The sequence below is a fragment of the Mustela putorius genome, unplaced genomic scaffold (assembly GCF_011764305.1).
Source record: "Mustela putorius furo isolate JIRA1106 unplaced genomic scaffold, ASM1176430v1.1 tig00004036_pilon_pilon_pilon, whole genome shotgun sequence".
NCBI lineage: Eukaryota > Metazoa > Chordata > Mammalia > Carnivora > Mustelidae > Mustela > Mustela putorius.
In genome coordinates, this window is record NW_025422172.1 from 441,971 (window position 1) to 459,417 (window position 17,447).

A 17,447-nucleotide genomic window follows, 5' to 3' on the forward strand; every position below is an offset into this window, starting at 1 on the left:
GAAAGAGGTAAGAGGGAACTCGGAAGAGCATAGCATCAAAAGAAGAGAGTTTTGAAAGGGCAGGAAGACTCCACAGTACCAAGTGCGGAGAGGAGTGAAGAAAGATGGAGACTAAAGAGTGGGAGTTTGGGGATCCAGGGCCCTTGTTTATGAAAACAGTTCCCATTCTCATGGAGCTAGGGGTGGAATAAAGGTAACAGTAGGTTAGGAGCGACTAGGAAATGAAGCAAGGGGGAAATGCTTATATATTCCCAAGGTCAGAGGACTGCAAGGCCGTTTGATGCGATTGAACAAGAATGAGGCAGATAATTCAGGAACAGTGTTCACAAGTAACAAATAGCTTTGGGGTAGAACAGGAGAAAAAGCAGAAATGCTGGGCTGGATTGAGAGCTCCAAGGGCAGTATGGCTGGTGGAGTCTGGGAAAACCAATGTCTGCATGGGCTGGTGCCCTTGTGAAGTGTGGTGATCTTCTTGGGGAGGGACTTGTTGCAGTGACTCTCAAATGACTTTGTCTGAGATGGAATTGTACCACCCTTACCAAGGGCCGGACTGGACTGAGTAATCTTCTCGGTTTGCTCTTGGGAGCTTTTGTTCCCTGAGTGCTTTCTGTAGAGTTCCGGAGGACAGGAATGAAAATGGCGGCCTCCCGGTCTCTGGCCCGGAGGAGTCGAGAGCTCGGGGCCCCACTCCTTAGTCCGCCCTTGGAGAAAAGCACTCAATCACTCCTGTCTCCTTGGCCTCCGGCCGCCTATCTGAACTCACCTGGCCTGTGACCGAGCATTTCTGTCTCTGGTACACAACCCCGCCTGGAGATTCCTGCTGTGGGCTCCCAGAGGAGGAAGGTGTGTCTCCACAGATCAGCCTCTTGTGGGGTCCCTACTCGAAGATCAGTGGCCTGACTGTGTCATGGAAAACAGTTTAAGGGGACCCCGAGCTGAGAGCTCACTCCTCGGCTCCGTCTCTGTAGCCGGCTTCCCCGCTCTAATTCCTGTGAGCTCTGCAGCACTCAGACACCCCTGATCCTTCTGTGACCCCACGGGACCTGAGACCACGCTGTTCCAATGAAGGCTCCAGACCCACTTAGCCTCTGGAGTGCCATCCCTCAGTGGAGCAGACTCTAATCATTCTTTGTGCTCCGCTGCTCTACCGCTTGCCGGGAACCAGCCCCTCCCCCCGCGGTCTCTCGGCCCATAGATCACCTCAGATTCACTTCTCCGCAAGTCCCACCTTCCAGAAAGTGGCCGATTTCCTGCTCTTCTTCTCTTCTATCTCCTGTTGAGTTTGAAGGTGTTCAGAATGGGACCCCATGATATCTAGGTCTCCTACTCCTCCACCACTTTGCTCCTCCAGCTGTTTTCTGAATTCTAAACCACCCTCAAACAGCTCGAGGTCCAACTGGCACCCTCCTTGAAAAGAACAGGAGCCAGCAGGGTGAGTGGACTTGGCCAGAGCAGGAGGGGGCCCAGGGAGAGCTGCTAACGCTGGGGCTGATTCAGATTAGGTTTCCCTGATGTCAACCCCAGGGCCAGCTGATAGGTCATCTGTCTGGGTCACTGCAGGGCTCTGGGCCCCCTAAAAACTGTGGCCATTTTCTTGGACTCTTATTAGGGTGGAGAGATGCTGGGAGAGGTTCCTCCTAAAGGAGACCTGGTCAGACCTGTTGTGGCAGGTGCAAAGACCCATATAAAGAACCTGAGGGAGCATCTCTGGTTGCTAAGTGACCTCTCCTAAAAGCAGAGGCTGAGATGTCTGTGACAGGAATGTGCCACACCCTGCACACTGTCGGGTACCAGCGTGGCTGGCCCCTCACCCCACACTCCTGCATGTCCACAGCCTCTGGATGGCATTCTTCCAGTCCATCTCAGCTTTTCTCTGAGCACCGAAGAGGTCAGAACCATGGTCCCTATCTTAGACAAACCGGCACTGCCATGGGAAGTGAGAACCACCAGCAAACTGGGCTGCATGCCCTGCTCCTGGCCCCAAACCCAGAAGCTTCTCTCTTCAGAGAAACTCCAATTCCTCTGCTCCTGTGCCCTGACCTGACTATCTCCCTTAGGCTTCAGGGAACACCCTGGCCTGTTTTGTAATATGAGGGCCTGGGAGCTATGGATTGAATGAGTCAGCCATGGAGGGCTGGGGGTGGCATTTCCGGGCAGGAGTGTCCTGCGCAACCCTCCCTCTCTCCTTTCCTTCTGTTCATCCATCCTTCCTTCCTCTGGTATTCGGTGCACGACCAACACCCCCCCCCCCGCCCCCGCAACCAATGGCAGCTTTCCTTCCTCCTCACTGATCATTTAAGCAAAGTATTTTCCCACTTATTAAAGCCCCTTCCTCCAGGTTGGATGCAGACTCCTGCCAAGGAGCCTGGTGTGGAATCAGGCACGTGTCCATTGTTAGCCCCCACATTCCCCCTAGACTGGTACCATTGTGCAGTGCACAGACTGCACAACTATATGTGTCAATCCTGAGAGCTGCTACTGCTCCAAGGCCCTGATGTGGACAAATATATGACATATTTATCTCCCAATGGTCACCGTCCTGGCTAGAACACACTTCGGACCCAGTATCATAATAGTGGCCCCTTTTATTGAGGATCGCCATGTGTTAAAGTCTGATTTATGCTTGCATTAGCTCATTTAAGTCAGGACCTTTGCAGCTTGCCGCTGCCCCCGGGTCCAGGGCTCAAGCTTCTTGTTGTGCCCGCTAAGACTGGACCACTGAGATTTCAGCTCCTCTCTGAACTAGATGGAATCTGTCTTTAAGAAGGAAGCTATCCACATGTACGCATTTCATTGTTTGACTCTTAACTCAGACTTGCCTTTTGTTTTGTTTTGTTTTGTTTTGTTTTGTTTTCGGCATTGGCTTCAAGGACAAGAAAATGAACATTGTTTATTGACCTTTGACTGTGAACCTGATGTGGTAATTCATGCAATCCTCACATCAGTCCTTTGAGGGAGCTGTGTTCAATTCCTTTTTGTACATACACAAGTGCAGGTTTCCAACTTCCCCAAGCCACACAACCAGTATCCAACCCTAGACATCCTAACCTCACAGGCTGGTTCCTAACCACCACCCCTGGCCATGACTTTATGATCTGCTGACATGGAAACTTGAAAGATGGACATTTTCTTTCTTTAGGGATTCTTTAAATAGGAAATATGAGGCTGAGGAGAAGAAATATCGGTTAAAAGAAACACAGTGATTACAAGTATGTACTTGCCCAGGGTGACCCAGACACAGGTGCCACTGTGCCACCTAAAATCATGCGGCCTTGTGCAAGTGACTGAACTTCTTCCTGCCTCAGCATGTTCATCTGTTAAGTGGGCTTAATAATGGTACCTTTGGGATATAGCTGTTGTGAGGAGTAAGGGAGAAAATTCAGGTCAAGTGCTGAATACGGAGTTAGTCCCATATTAAAGGCCCACTCATGACTGCTCTTGTTATTATTCTTAGGAACATAACCCACCCCCTGATGTCACCTCATTGCCTGACAGCTCCTAACAGCCTATGAGGGCGTCCTATACCCTCCAGTGTCTTGGGTATGATGGCTGGCTATCATGAGGATGAAGACATTGCCCTGAGTCAATGACAAAGGTTCTAGAAAGTGGCCAGCAGCTTTCATCACCTCTGTATTTGCGAAAAAAAAAAAAAAAAAAAAGAAAGAAAGAAAGAAAAAAGAAAGTAATTTCATTAGAAACCCCTGTAAGGTCCCCAGATCAGCAATGCTGTGGCATTCCTCCTCAATGTTGTGCTGCTCTGAATTGTTTTACAAGATGTGGTCAGAAAGAGGCTGGAAGGCCACCCATGTTTCTTGAGAAAGAGGCCCAACAAACCCCAGAGCTTCACCACCAAATCTGGAAGATGATATCCTTGAACATCTTAAATTCATTTTCAACTCAAGACTCAGCCGCTGAGTGGGGAACAGTTACCACAGGCCACCACGAGAGGGTGCCCCAAAGCCACCTGTAAATGTCGCCCACACCCCTGCAGGCAGGAGACCAAGGTTTCAGGATATTTTTCATCGAAAAGCGAACACACACCAGGATACATCTACAGCCTGCCATCTCAATCTATTTGTGAACATTCTAAAAACCTCTAAGTGTGCGGTCTCCTTTTCTTGCTGTACTCGGCCCACCAGGGAAAGGATTGGAAAATGGATTGAGAAACAGTTATTAATAACCAATAATTAATGACCCCATTTTAGGTAGTGGGAGAGACATGTTTTATTCATTGCCTCTAATTCCTACAGCCACCCTGTCTGGGAGATGCTGGTATGCTCTTTTCCTTTTTCCTTCTTTCCAGGCATATTTAGAAAGCATGGGAATGGCGAGGGTGTGGACAACATGACCTTAGATTTATCTATTATTATATGTATACTTTCCAGGGCGCTTCATTCCTTCTTATATTTTCATGCTTCCACCTGTGATCATTTTATTTCTGTCTAAAGAATATTATTTGGTTGGTGTGTGCTGGAAACACATTTTCTCAGGTTTTGGTGTCTGGAAATATTATGAGTTTACCTTAAATTTTGAAGAATATTTTTGATGTCCATTGAAGGATGCTAGGTTTCAGCTGTTTTCTTTCAATGTTTTCAAGATATGATTCTTTGTCTTTGGGGTTCTAGTGTTTTTGATGGAAGTTAGTGGTCAGCCTTATTTTTGTTGTTGTGAGGGTGACATTTCCCCCACCCCCACCCCCAGTTTCTCAGAACTTTTTCTCTTTGTCTTTGATTATTATAGCACTTTTACTATATTATCATATATGTTTGGGGTTCCTCTTCTTGAGTCTGTAGCTCTATGTCTCCAATCAGTTTTAAGTATCTCTTTAAATATTGCTTCTTCATTATTTCTCCTTTCTCCATCTAGGATTCCATCACACATATTTTATTTTATTAAAAAAAATTTTTATTGTCTTATGTTAATCACCATACAATACATCATTAGTTTTTGATGCAGTGTTCCATTATTCATTGTTTACATATAACACCCGGTGCTCCATGCAGTACCTGCCCTCCTTAATACCCATCACCTGGCTCACCCAACACCTCCTCCCCCCACCGCTCTGGTAAAACCCTCAGTTTGTTTCTCGGAGTCCTCAGTCTCTCGTGGCTTGTCTTCCCCTCCAATTCCCCCCTTCACTTTTCCTTTCCTTGTCAGAATGTCCTCCATGCTATTCCTTAGGTTCCACAAGTAAGTGAAACCATATGATAATTGACTTTCTCTGGTTGACTCACTTCACTCAGCATAATCTCCTCCAGTCCCATCCATGTTGATGCAAAAATTGGGTATTCATCCTTTCTGATGGCTGAGTAATATTCCATTGTGTAAATGGACCACATCTTCTTTATCCATTAGTTTGTTTAAGGACATCTTGGCTTTTTCCACAGTTTGGCTGTGAACATTGGAGTACATATGACCCTTCCTTTCACTACATCTGTATCTTCAGGGTAAATACCCAGTAGTGCAATTTCTGGGTCATAGGGTAGCTCTATTTTTAATTTTTTGAGGAATCTCCACACTCTTTTCCAAAGTGGCTGCATCAGCTTGCATTCCTGCCAACAGCGTAAAAGGCTACCCTTTCTCCACATCCTCTCCAATATTTGTTGTTTCTTGCCTTGTTAATCCATTATACATATTTTAAATCTTGTTTTACTTGACTAATATATATTTCTTATGCTCTTTTCAGTGTTCCTATCTCTTTTTTCTCCATGCTTTGGCCTGGATAAGTTATTCTGATATTCCTCACTAATTCTCTCTAAACCTAGCCATTGAATTTTTAATTATAGTATAGTAGCCATCCTTTTTTTTTATATATACTTTGCAGTTTACTGCTAAAATTCACCATCTTAGTATTTATTTCTTTTAAAGATTTATTTATTTGACAGAGATCACACATAGGCAGAGAGGCAGGCAGAGAGACAGGAGGAAGCAGGCTCCCTGCTGAGCAGAGAGCCCGATGTGGGACTCAATCCCAGGACCTTGAGATCATGACCTGAGCTGAAGGCAGAGGCTTTAACCTACTGAGCCACCCAGGCATATAATTCCTTGAGCTTTTGATTACAGTGATTTAAAGATACATGGTTGAATACTCCACTTTGTGTCTGGACCTCTTGGGGCTCAGTTTCTATGGCCTGGTTGTGGAGGAGGCTGTTGTCCATCTTGGATTGATGGGAAATCCCTCTAGCCAAAAGCACCAATAGGCCTTTTTGCCTGTGCTATTTCAAGTCACTTAGGCCCACCCTAATTTCTTCTAATATTACACTCAGATTGCTTCTTACTGGTTTATATTTTCAAAACTTGTTGTTATTTCAATTCAAATTATCCTCACCAAGGACCAAATTGAAGCATGGAGCAGCTCAAATGTTTTGCCTAATATCACACAGCATTCAGTGGCTTTAGTGGACATTTGTTAACTTGACCGCAGCCTGGTGTGTCAAAGCCCATCTTATGTTTGCGGCACAGGAGTCAGAGCTTGGGATATTCTCTCTGCACAAACACATGACCCCTCTCTTGGTCAACCAGATGTTCCCACTGGGACTTAACATCTGGAGTGAGTAAGGCAGACGTGTAGGAAAGCCCACTGACCTCATGCCAGTGTTGGTGGTTGGTTCTGATCCAGCAGCAGGAGGTACGGCATGCCTGCCAGATTTGTCCCACTGCATGAGTTCCGGTGTACTTGTAGCCACCTGCCCCCCTGGCCCCTTGGTTCTAGCCTCTTTCTGAGATTTCCTTTTGATTTTGTAGTTATTTGATATGCTTTCAATCCATTCCTGTTGTGTAGAAACTAACCAGGGTGCGTTTTTATTGTTTGCAACCACGGATCATGACTAATTCAGTGACCAAGCAGTTGAGAGCTCGAGAGGGCCAGGTGGCTGCTCTATCCTTTGCTGCAGACTCAGCTGAGAGATGGCTGTGTTTCAGACCCAGAAACTTGGCGTGATTCAGTCTCCTGCCCAGGAAGATTGTAAGGGATGCTGAGCATGCTATGGAGTACTCACTAAATTGTGTGCAATTTCCCTGAAAAAGTAAAATAATAATTTAGGCCCTTTAACAAGCGTGAAGGGACTCATTAGGGAGAGAACAATGAGAAACAAATTAGGGAGAGAACAATGCATGGGATTGTTCTGTGGTTGACACAGATGGAGGCTGGGCCTGTGTATTGACCTGGCTTGGCTGGCCTGGTAGGCTTATGAGCCGTGGCTTGAGCAGCCATGGAGGAGGTGATGGAACCTTCCTCATCAGGGCCATCCCTCTTGGGAGGTTTCTCTGGGTCTTCTCTAATGCTTGTGGAGATCAGTGTTCTTGGGACAGCCAGGCTCCGGCAGCACCTCTAGCCAAGGACTTGGCTCAGTTCCTGACCCTGAACCTGACCCTCAGCTGCACTGCACCTGCCCGGTTACCCCATAAAGAGGGCTAAACTCAGTTTCCATTGCTCGGATGATTGAAGGCTGTGACATGTATTGCAGATGCCTCTGTCCTGTCTCTCCATCCAGACATGAGTTCCAGAAGCACAGGGCCAAGTTCTTATATCTCCTTATATACTGTGCACTCAGTAGGTTTTAATAAATGTTATTTGGCAGTGATGTGGCTGGCAAGTTTCTCCTTCTTCTCTTTGCAAACCCTTACTTCCAAATTGCCATGTTGCTCAGCAGGTGGATTCCAGTGGACAAGTACATGTGTGTGAGAATGTTGCTTCCTGTCAGATGTTCTGAATTTGGGGATGACAGGGAGAGGAGGACTTTGCAGGAGGATGGGTAAGTCTTGTCTTTTTTCTTTTTATAAAGCCAGTTCTTGGCTTCATGCTGCTGCAGACATGTTGATGTCTACTTGATGATCTGCACGTTGATGGTGCACATTGAAGATTCAATCATATATTTTCATCTACTTCAGGATGTCTTTGCCCCATGTATTCCAGATGCATCTGGGGGTGTTTTCCCACTTGTGCCCCATATTTACATAAGCCCGGGCTGCTCACTCAGGGGAGAAGTGCAAATAAACGAAGAGCAGTCTTCCAATACGTTTCCCACCTTCACTTTTGCCCAAGGTTGCTATTTAAAGCATAAATCAGATCAGATTGCCCTACTGTTGAACACTCTCCCAGGGCTTCTTCTAATCCTGGGCACTCTTCACCATGGCTTTTCAAAAAGCCTGTAGAAGCTGGTCTCTTTCTCTCTCTGCTGCCGTTCCTTGCCTTTTACTTCCTTGCTCACCACTCTCCAGACACATTGGCCTCCATCCTACCTTTTGAGCTCTTTAAACCTCAGGACCTTTGCATTTGCTGTGTTCTCTGCCTGGAACATCACCCATAGGTCATCTCACATCTTGTTGCTTCTTGTTGTCATCCAGATCTCAGCTCAAATGTCATCTTCTTCCTGACCATCCATCTAATTTAGCCATCCGTCTCTCTAGTCACTATGTATACTTTGTTCAGTTTTAGTTCCTTTACAACACTTATCTTTTCCTAAAATTATCGTATTCATTTATTTGTACACCTAGAACCATGCATGGTGCACGGTTGTTCCTTGGTAACATTTTGTCGAGCAAATAAATCAAGGAAAGAACTAGTGGGAAATGTTTTTAATGTCTGTAGTCATATTTTTAAAATTTAACATGAAATTTTCAGTTGACTTCAAAACCCTTATGTTAATTTACTATAAAACTATAATTTAAATTACCTATGGGTTGAAAATACTTAGTATATGGCAAATTGAGTAAATTGATGATTCAACAAATGAACAAATTTACTATTGAATGAACGAATGGATGAATGAATGGAAAGTTGACTCCCCAGAGATGTGCACCATTTTTATCCTGTGGCATCTTGCACATCTTGGCACCATGCTGGGTACACAGACTAAAGAAGAACACAATCTTGTGAACTTGAAGGGAATGTGCTGCTCTGTTGGTCTCCTTCCTCCTTATGGAGAAGGAAGAGTTCTCTGAGTCACAGAATGCTTCCCAAAGCCAAAAGAAGCAAGACTTTCAGATTGTTTTCTCCTTAGGATTTCACAACTCTCTATGGGTTCAGATCACTAAGAACCAGGTTCATGATCATTGTCATCACTGATACAGACTTCCCACAAAGCAGAAGGAACAAAGTTCCTACCCCTGCAAAAACACTCATATCCAATCCCTCTCTTCCTCGGTAAGCAACTCTGAAGGAGACCCCTTCATGGTCTCTGCCCCACTAAGTTTTCTAGCCAGCTCTCCATCCCCTGCACTGAATCAGCTGCCTTTTAGATCACTTTCAAGAAAATTACACCTGCCAGATTGATTGTCCCCTTGCACCCAACATCCTTTGGATGGTCTTTCCTCCCAGGCATATGTTCAAGAAATCTCTCTATGCAGATCACTGGCGTATTGTTAAGTAGAATCAGATAAGGGAAATTCCGGGGGAGGGGGGGAATCAGTTTGTGTCCTTAATCAACTGGAAATACCCCTTATCTTTTTAGTTGGATAGAATGCAGTATTCCTCACTTTGCAACTTCTCATTTATAGATTTTTATAACTTTTTTGGAGACAATTTTCCATGGTACTTTTGCTTTTTTGTGTATCTCATTAGCAGAGGCAATGATAGCCTTTGTTCTGGACGAGTTTTCAAGGACGTTTGTGTAGTAAACAACTTTGAAATGTAGAAAAAGTGACCCCCTCTGGACACAAAGCACATTTTGCCTGACCAAAATAATAAAGATAATATCTCCATCCAGGCAAAGTTTGGGTGGATTTGCCAGGAGTCTTTTATAGGAGTGAGGGTTTCCTAACTAAGCATAGTGAGACCCACTGTGTGTTCACCGCCCATTGGACTGCTCCACTGTGCCCCATGAACTTGGGGGAGTGGTACAGGGGAACATGCTTCTTTATGTGCCATGAGTAATTAAGTCCTTTGTCTGAGCCACTAGAGTCTTCTGCCCACATCCATAGAACTGTGGCAGGCTAATTTAATGGGAAAGCAGGGTAAAGTCTCATACCCATCTTGAAACTCCTCTGGTTTATACTCTGTAACTTAATGTAAGTATGTATACTTATACATAAATATGTATTATTAGTATACATTATACATAAAATTAGACTGAATTTCAAATAAATGTGTCTTATCTCCTCAAATGGAAGCAGATGCACTCTCCAAATTATCTCATAAACATGGGTATGCACCCTGTGATGAGTACCCTGTATCTTCTTGCTGTCCTTTCATTCTTTGGATTGCCTTAGTTGTGGATGTGCCTCTACAATGTCCACAAGGGCCACCACTGAACATTGACTCTGTGGTGGTGGTAGTGGGTCTCCCAGTTTTTAGGGGTCTTCAAATTTAACCTTAGGTCCTCTTCTCCACTACTCTGTACCATTTCCCACCACCCAGTGAGTCAAAGAGTGCCAGGTGGGATGGCAGGAGTGGGCAGTTAATAAGAACAGACCAGATGAATGGAACAGGAGCTCCGGGGCATGAGTCAATGAGACGAATGCTGAGACATGATGGGCTGAGAGAAAACATCAAATCCCAGCTCCAAAAAAGGGCTAATGTCCAGACGTCCAGGAGGCCACTCGGCCTGGGAAACAGAAACCCATTACCCTGGATATCGAGAATACTAAGAATAGGAGACCTGGGATCAAGGCCAAGTCTGGATCCATTCCAGGCTGTACCTTGGCAGGAGACACAGGCCTTCAGTGAAACAGAAAGGAACCAACATAAGGAAACCACCAAGCCCATCTCTGAATCAGGATTTGGCAGCTTCTCATTCCTCATTTCATTGTGTTATCCTCTATGATGCTATAGATAGAAGAAGCAATAATCATGATTTTATAAAAGCAAAACAAAACACAAAAACTGCTACCAAATGTAACTCTTGCAGAGAGAGCTAGGCGGGCAGAGGAATGGGCCTCGAGTCTGGAGCCAGAAGTTCTGAATGTGGGTTTTGGCTCTGTGCAGAGGGGACCCATTTCCCCACCTATAAAAAGGAGGACCAGAACATGACACTAGGCATTGTGTTTGCAAGAGCTTTCGGGCAATTGGTGTGCAGAAGTGGGCGTAGAGCAGGAGGCTCAGGTGAGGTGGAGGGAAGGGAAAATTAGCCCTTAAGGGGTCCACTGAGAACACCAATGAAGTCCCCTTCTAAAACTCGTTCCCCCAAAATGAGATCCCACACTTCCTGGCTCTCAGTCACAGTAATATTAATAGTAAAGGCCATGATTTAGTCAGTGTGTGTGATAACCCAGATGTTTCACACATACGTGATGTTACTTCTAATCTTGAATCATTATGATAGTTGAAATATTTACAAAAACGCTGAACTATTCTCATATTTCAAATGGAGAAGTGGGTTCTCAAGAAACATGCGATGCATGGCCAAGGTCACACAGAGAGCTTAGAGCTGGGAGTCACACCCAGGAACGTCTGACTATGAAGATGGCCAGAGAGGGAGAAGCCCTAGTCCTGGGATAGTTCTACAGCTGCCCAGAGTGACACTCAGTGGAAGAATGTGGTTTTCTCCTTGGCAACCATACCCCTAACACTGGTACCATGGTTTGTTGGAATGAGAAGTCCTTTTCCATGTGTTGACTATTTAACACTCACATCCGTCCTGCTGGGTGGTTTTACTATTTGCACAGGAGCTAGTGTGGCTCCTGGAGGACTGTGTGAGCAGCAGAGTCTGCAAGGAGATGCAGAGAGCAACCAAGAAGTCCTGCCAGGATGGGGACAATGATGTAGCCAGTCATGTAGATGGGGCTGTGGATGCTGGGGGATGGGACAAGTACCCCAAGGGGACTGGTCTTGACCTTGTGGACAGAATAATAGCATATTTTTGCCAAATATGTCCTGTGCTCCAGGCCTGGTCTGGCCCTGCCTCTCCTCAATACTGCTGCCCCCCACCCCCAGCTTAGAGCCAGCCAGTGAAACATAGCAGCATGTTGCTTGGGCTCCGTGACACAGCAGATGTAGGGTCCAGGCTCCAAGTAAACTGGAAGATAACCTGGGGGCCCAGGGCATGGTTCTAGAATAAGATGCCCTAAGTACCAACCTCTGACACAATCTTTCTTATTCCTCAGGATGCTCTAGACTTGCCCTTGGCCCACAGATAGACCCAGAAGGCATTCAAGGACACCTTAAAGGCAGGCAGTCTCATCCATTGGCTCTCAGAGCCTAGGAATTGTTTATTATTCTTCTTACTTTGCAGATTAGGAGCCTGAGGCTTAAAAAAATTATCTTGCCTCTCTCTTTTTTTGTCCATAGCACCATCAACATTTCAGGCATTGGCCAGGGAGGTGAGCTGACCTCAGTGGTTAATGAAGATGAGCATGTGTTCCTGAATTGGTGGGCCTAAAGTCAGACTCTAATGGGGAAGCTGTGCGGTTTGGTTGTATCAGGGCAGGAGGCAAGGCTGAGCAAGAGAGAGAAGGCAGCCTTAGGCAGCAAACTGGAAACCTGGGCAACGAAACAGGCAGATCTTAGCAAGGAGCCTAATGGTGCAACTTTACTGGTAGTGGAGGGTCTGGAAGGGTTCCTGGGGACACCGTTATTCTTTTCTTGGAGTGATGGAGCCCAGGAGATGGACGGAATCATGGGAGAGTGCATTCCCACAGACAGGGAAGAATGTGGAGGCAGGACCATAGACCCAAATGGGGGTGGGCTTGGAATCTATGAGAAATGAGTTCACTGTTCCCCCAGAACTATGGTTTCAACTTTGCTTGTCCACTGGAATTGCTTGAGCAGCTTTAAAAATACTCATAGTTGGTACCCACAGAAATTCAGATGCAATCAGTCTGGGTTGAGAGCTGGGTATTGGTATTTTTAAAAGCTCCTATTGTGACTCTGATGTGCAGCCACAGTTGAGAACTGCTGGCTTAGAGAGGGAAGGTAATTGCGCATGTCACAGACGGGGCCGGGGTGAGAGATGGAAGTGAACAGGGCTGTGCAAGGAAGAGGTAATGCGAACGACCCGTCTGTGGGTTCTTAAAACAGGAATTAGACTTCCTAGAACAAAGTCCTACTAAAATGCCCCACAAGTATCTTAAAGCAGCCCTGTGGTGGAAAAAAATGGAAGAGTCACCTAGTTTATTCCTTCATTATGATGAGATTTGCATCCATTTGTCTTTTTCATGATGTATCCTTGGAAAGAGAGGAACAGTTGGGTGCCCCAGGGTTTAAAATTGTGGGACCAGCTTTCAACTCATCTCATACAGTTCCTAAAATCATGTGCAAAATAAGTTTGTTTGAAATGCAACCCCCCCCCCCACCTCTGGGCCCAAAGTTCAGAAAGCACTAAGGTTTTGTTTTGTTTTAAGATTTTATTTATTTGAGAGAGAGAGAGAGAGCAAGCGAGCACATATGCATGCACAAGTGGGGGGTTGTGGGCAGAGGGAGAGTGAGAAGCAGAACCCCGCTGAGAAGGGAGCCTGATGTGGGGATCAATCCTAGGACCCCAGGATCATGACCTGAACTGAACCCAGACGCTTAACCAACTGAGCCATCCGGGCACCCTGGCACTAATGTTTTTAGATGGAACCTAGAAAAGCTGTGTCTAACAAACTAACAAACTCCCCAGGTGACTACGTGACAAAAATGATCTGTGGCCCCATATTGAGATATGCTGATTTAGGGACAGGGATATAGGTTTAATGTATTTGGTTTTCTTAAGAGCTCTCTAAGCCCTATCAGCATCCGCTGTGAAGAATATTCACAGTTTAATGGAAGCTGGAGGGAGGAAAATCAATTCCTAGTGCTCCAATCTAAGTGTCTATCTAGAACGAGTGCAAAGGATGTCCCATTAGGTATGTCCTCACATATCACAAAACTCATGCCGGTGCCTGCATGCAGAGCTTCAGCCTGTCAAGAAGCATTTTACACTCCACAGCCCAAGGCAGCCTCATATCTGAAACACTGTCGGAAATGCTGAAAGCCCTACAGAGCCTTCGACTTGAGGCTGGGGGACATGGGGCAGCTGGCATCCTAGTTCACCTTTGCTCAAGGCCCTCATGGTCTGAGAGGGAAACTCTAAAGATGGAGGGTTGCCTAGGAGTTTTGCCTTTGGGACATTGTATGGTTGGGATACTCCACGAATATTCATTCCCTCAGATTCCCTCAGCCTGCAAGATTTCTAAGCTGACCAGAATAGTGGGGATGTGTTCATGAGTTCTCATGCACAATAGAGAAGCAGGCCCATGCTAAAAGAAGAGAGACAGGTGTGCTTCAGGGGGGAGTCATCTTGTTTTCAGTTAGGGACGATCATCTCATTTTATTGTTCCATTGGGATATTATTAACCACCCTAACTATGGGGAGAGAGCACATGTCATGCATGGTCCCGAGCAGAAGAATGCCAGGCTAAAGGGAGGGGACCCAGAAGAACAGTGATGGGATTCAGGAAGGGAGTTAGGTAGCCAACCCCACTATAAGTCTTGGACGTGGTTCCTCTTAGCATCTTACTTTTCCCTCATTGAAAGGATTCAAGCTGGCTGTTCCTGCACCTTTGGGGGTTAAGGAGATCATGTCATTCTTCCACAAATCAGGTCAGCTGCAAAGAATGGAGACCAGAAAGTGAGTTGTACATTGGAGAAGACCTTTGCTGATGCTATGACTCTTGCTCGAAGATCAAGAGACCATGACAGAGCAGCAAAATCTCTCTATGAGCAAACCAGGCTCTCAAGAGGAGCAGAAGTAATGAAGAAATATTATGAAGAAATTCAAGAACTGAATGAAGACTCAAGATACTGGTGAAGGCACAGCCGAGATCGGATGGAGACTGGTAGCAAGAGCACAAAGAACTTCATACATCCCTGGAGGGACATCAGTAGGCTTTGGGACTTCAAATAAGCAAGTACTAAGGCAAATGTTTGGGTTGCTAATGGCAATCCAAAAGGATGACCTTGGTATAATAATGAAATTTAATGAGCATCACTCTAAGATACTATGAGCCCATGCTGACCAGGTAATGGAAATAGCAGCAATAATGAGGAAAGCCACTGAGATGGGTAAGCACCAGGGTTGCATGCAGTAGGAAAAGAATTTTCATCTTAAACAGGAAATCAAGGATTTGAGGGAAATCCTTCAAACTCGAGATCTAAGTTTTAGCCTCAAGGAAGATGATGCGTAAGAAAGTACACTCTTTATCAAGTTATCAGTCTCTGTCAATTCTTACCAATTGATCTGAACCTGAGAAGGACTGAACATTCCTGTGACATGGCTCCAAAAAAGCCTCAGGGCTGGCCTGCTACATTAATTTATTAGAGGAATAATAGTGAAGAAAGCAATCACCACCTGAATCATTTATTACTTTTAGATTATGTACAATACACTGGCAAATGATATTTTTAAATGATCACCTCTGAAAATGCATAATAAATTAACAAGGCATTATTCTTATTAAAATATAATAGAAAAATAATTCAATATAGTAAAAGTTCTCAAGATGATATCATAGGGCAATTTCATGTTTATTTTTTGAGGAATTCCTGCTCTCCAAAGTGGCTGTACCATTTTACATTCCCATCAGTGATGCAGGAAAGTTTCAATCTCCCCACATCCTTATTATTTTCTCTTTCTTATTAGAACCATCTATTAACTGTGAAGTGGTACCTCCCTGTGGTTTTGATTTAGCATTTCCCTAGTGATTAATAATATGTCGGTTTTTTTTCATGTGTCCATTGACCTTCTTCATATATCTTCCTTGGAGAGATATCTGTTCATATCCTTTGTCCATTTTTAAAGCAGCATGTGATTTCAAAGATACAAATTCATCTTCTTGTTATGGAGTGGTGAGAGTTCTTTACATATTCTGGGTACAAGTCCATTAACAGGTAAGTGATTTGCAGCTACTGTCTCTGAGACTGTGGGTTGTCATTTTTTTCCTTTCTGATTGTATTTCAAGTTCTTTCCCAAACATGGCTCTAGGAATGGCCAGATTCAAGTATACCCATAGGCTTGGCCCCCCTACTGTCTTGTATTCATGCTTGAATATTCATTCACCAACATTAAGCTCCAGGATGGAGGATGTGACAAAGCAGGACCCTCCTCCATGGCAGGAGTCCTTTTCTGATTTCAGAGATGGCAGTGGCAGCCAGTATGGAAAACACACTGGAACTTCCCCCTGGAGCTGGGCTGTGATGGGATGTGTCTGCCATGGACATCATCATCTTTTCCCTGACCTCTCTGCAGCTTCTGAAGACATGGCAGAAAAATAATCTTTGAAGATACTGTATAACAGTTGCAAAAAGCAAAAAAAAAAAAAAAAAAAACCCGCTTCCAACACATTATGCTTACTGATATTTTGCGTTTGGTTCAGTTGTCGAATGAGCTGATTGATGCATTTATCTGGAGAGCCGGGTGAGCCCACCCTCTTGAGGAAGCAGGCTACTGTCAAGATATCATGAGATGGAAAGGGTGCAAGAACCCAGAGACTGCCTGGAAATTTTTCCCTAGAAAGGCAATTTCATGAGTGATGTTTTTTAAACAAATGACACCAACCTTCTTCAGGTAGGTTGTCTGTCAAAGAGATGCTTTTATGCTTTTATTCTTGACCTTGACTTGTCTGCATTTCAAGATAAATTCTCAGACAAACTTCATATTGGGAAATCCCCAAGTCACATAAGATTCCCATAGCAGCGTTTTTATGGCCCGGGGGTTTGCTTTGACAAATACACTACTGAAAATAATCTTCAGAAGAAGCCTTGCAGTGGTCCCCTGCACCAGAAAACTCACCTCATTAATCCCTTTGATGCAAAAAACAAAGGCCAAGTGATGTTTATCTGGCATTTCCAAGACATAAAGCTGCACTTTTAATCATCTTAGGTGCGCCTTGTCATCTTGTTGCCTCCAGGAACCATGTAGGAACCAGTCCAGTCATTTAAACCTGACCCCTTTTCCTTTCTATTTCTCCTTCTTTTCCAAAAGTGCCTGCCTTGCTTAAGTAGCTTTGAGGGCTTGATAAGATTTCTTTTTTTTTTTTTTCCCAGATTTTCTGGAACTAAAAGGATCATGTTTCTTTACGCTTGCTCCATCATCTTTCCCCTTTTTTACATTCTTAATGGTATTGTTTGAGTATGAATGTTTTTAGTTCAATGAAGTCCAATTTATCTACTTCTGTAGCTTTTGCTCTTGGCATTGTATTTAAGAAAACATTGCCAATCCCAGGGTCATTAAGACTTACTTTTGTACTTTCTTGTGAAGGTTTTATGTTCTAGCTTATACGTTTAGGTCTAGGATCTCTTTTTGAGTTCATTATTGCATATCATGTGGGGTAACCGTCCAAGGTCATTCTTTTATATGTGGGTATCTAGGTGTTTTAGCACTATTTGGGGAAAAAAAAAAACTATTCTTTCCCCAATAAAATGTCTTGGTATCTTTGTTAAAGACCAGTTAAATAACTGGTCATAAATGTAAGGGCTTCTTTCTGGATTCTCAATTCTAGTCCATTTATGTATCTGTCCTTACACCAGTAGAACATTGTCTTGATTACTA

The 17,447-nt window shown here is 44.6% G+C and overlaps 1 pseudogene; it reads right to left on the minus strand.

Moving 5' to 3' along the window:
* The window catches only part of LOC123389836, a 33,756-nt pseudogene extending 16,790 nt beyond the window's left edge, over window positions 1–16,966 (minus strand).
* Between the last annotated feature and the right edge of the window lie 481 nt (window positions 16,967–17,447).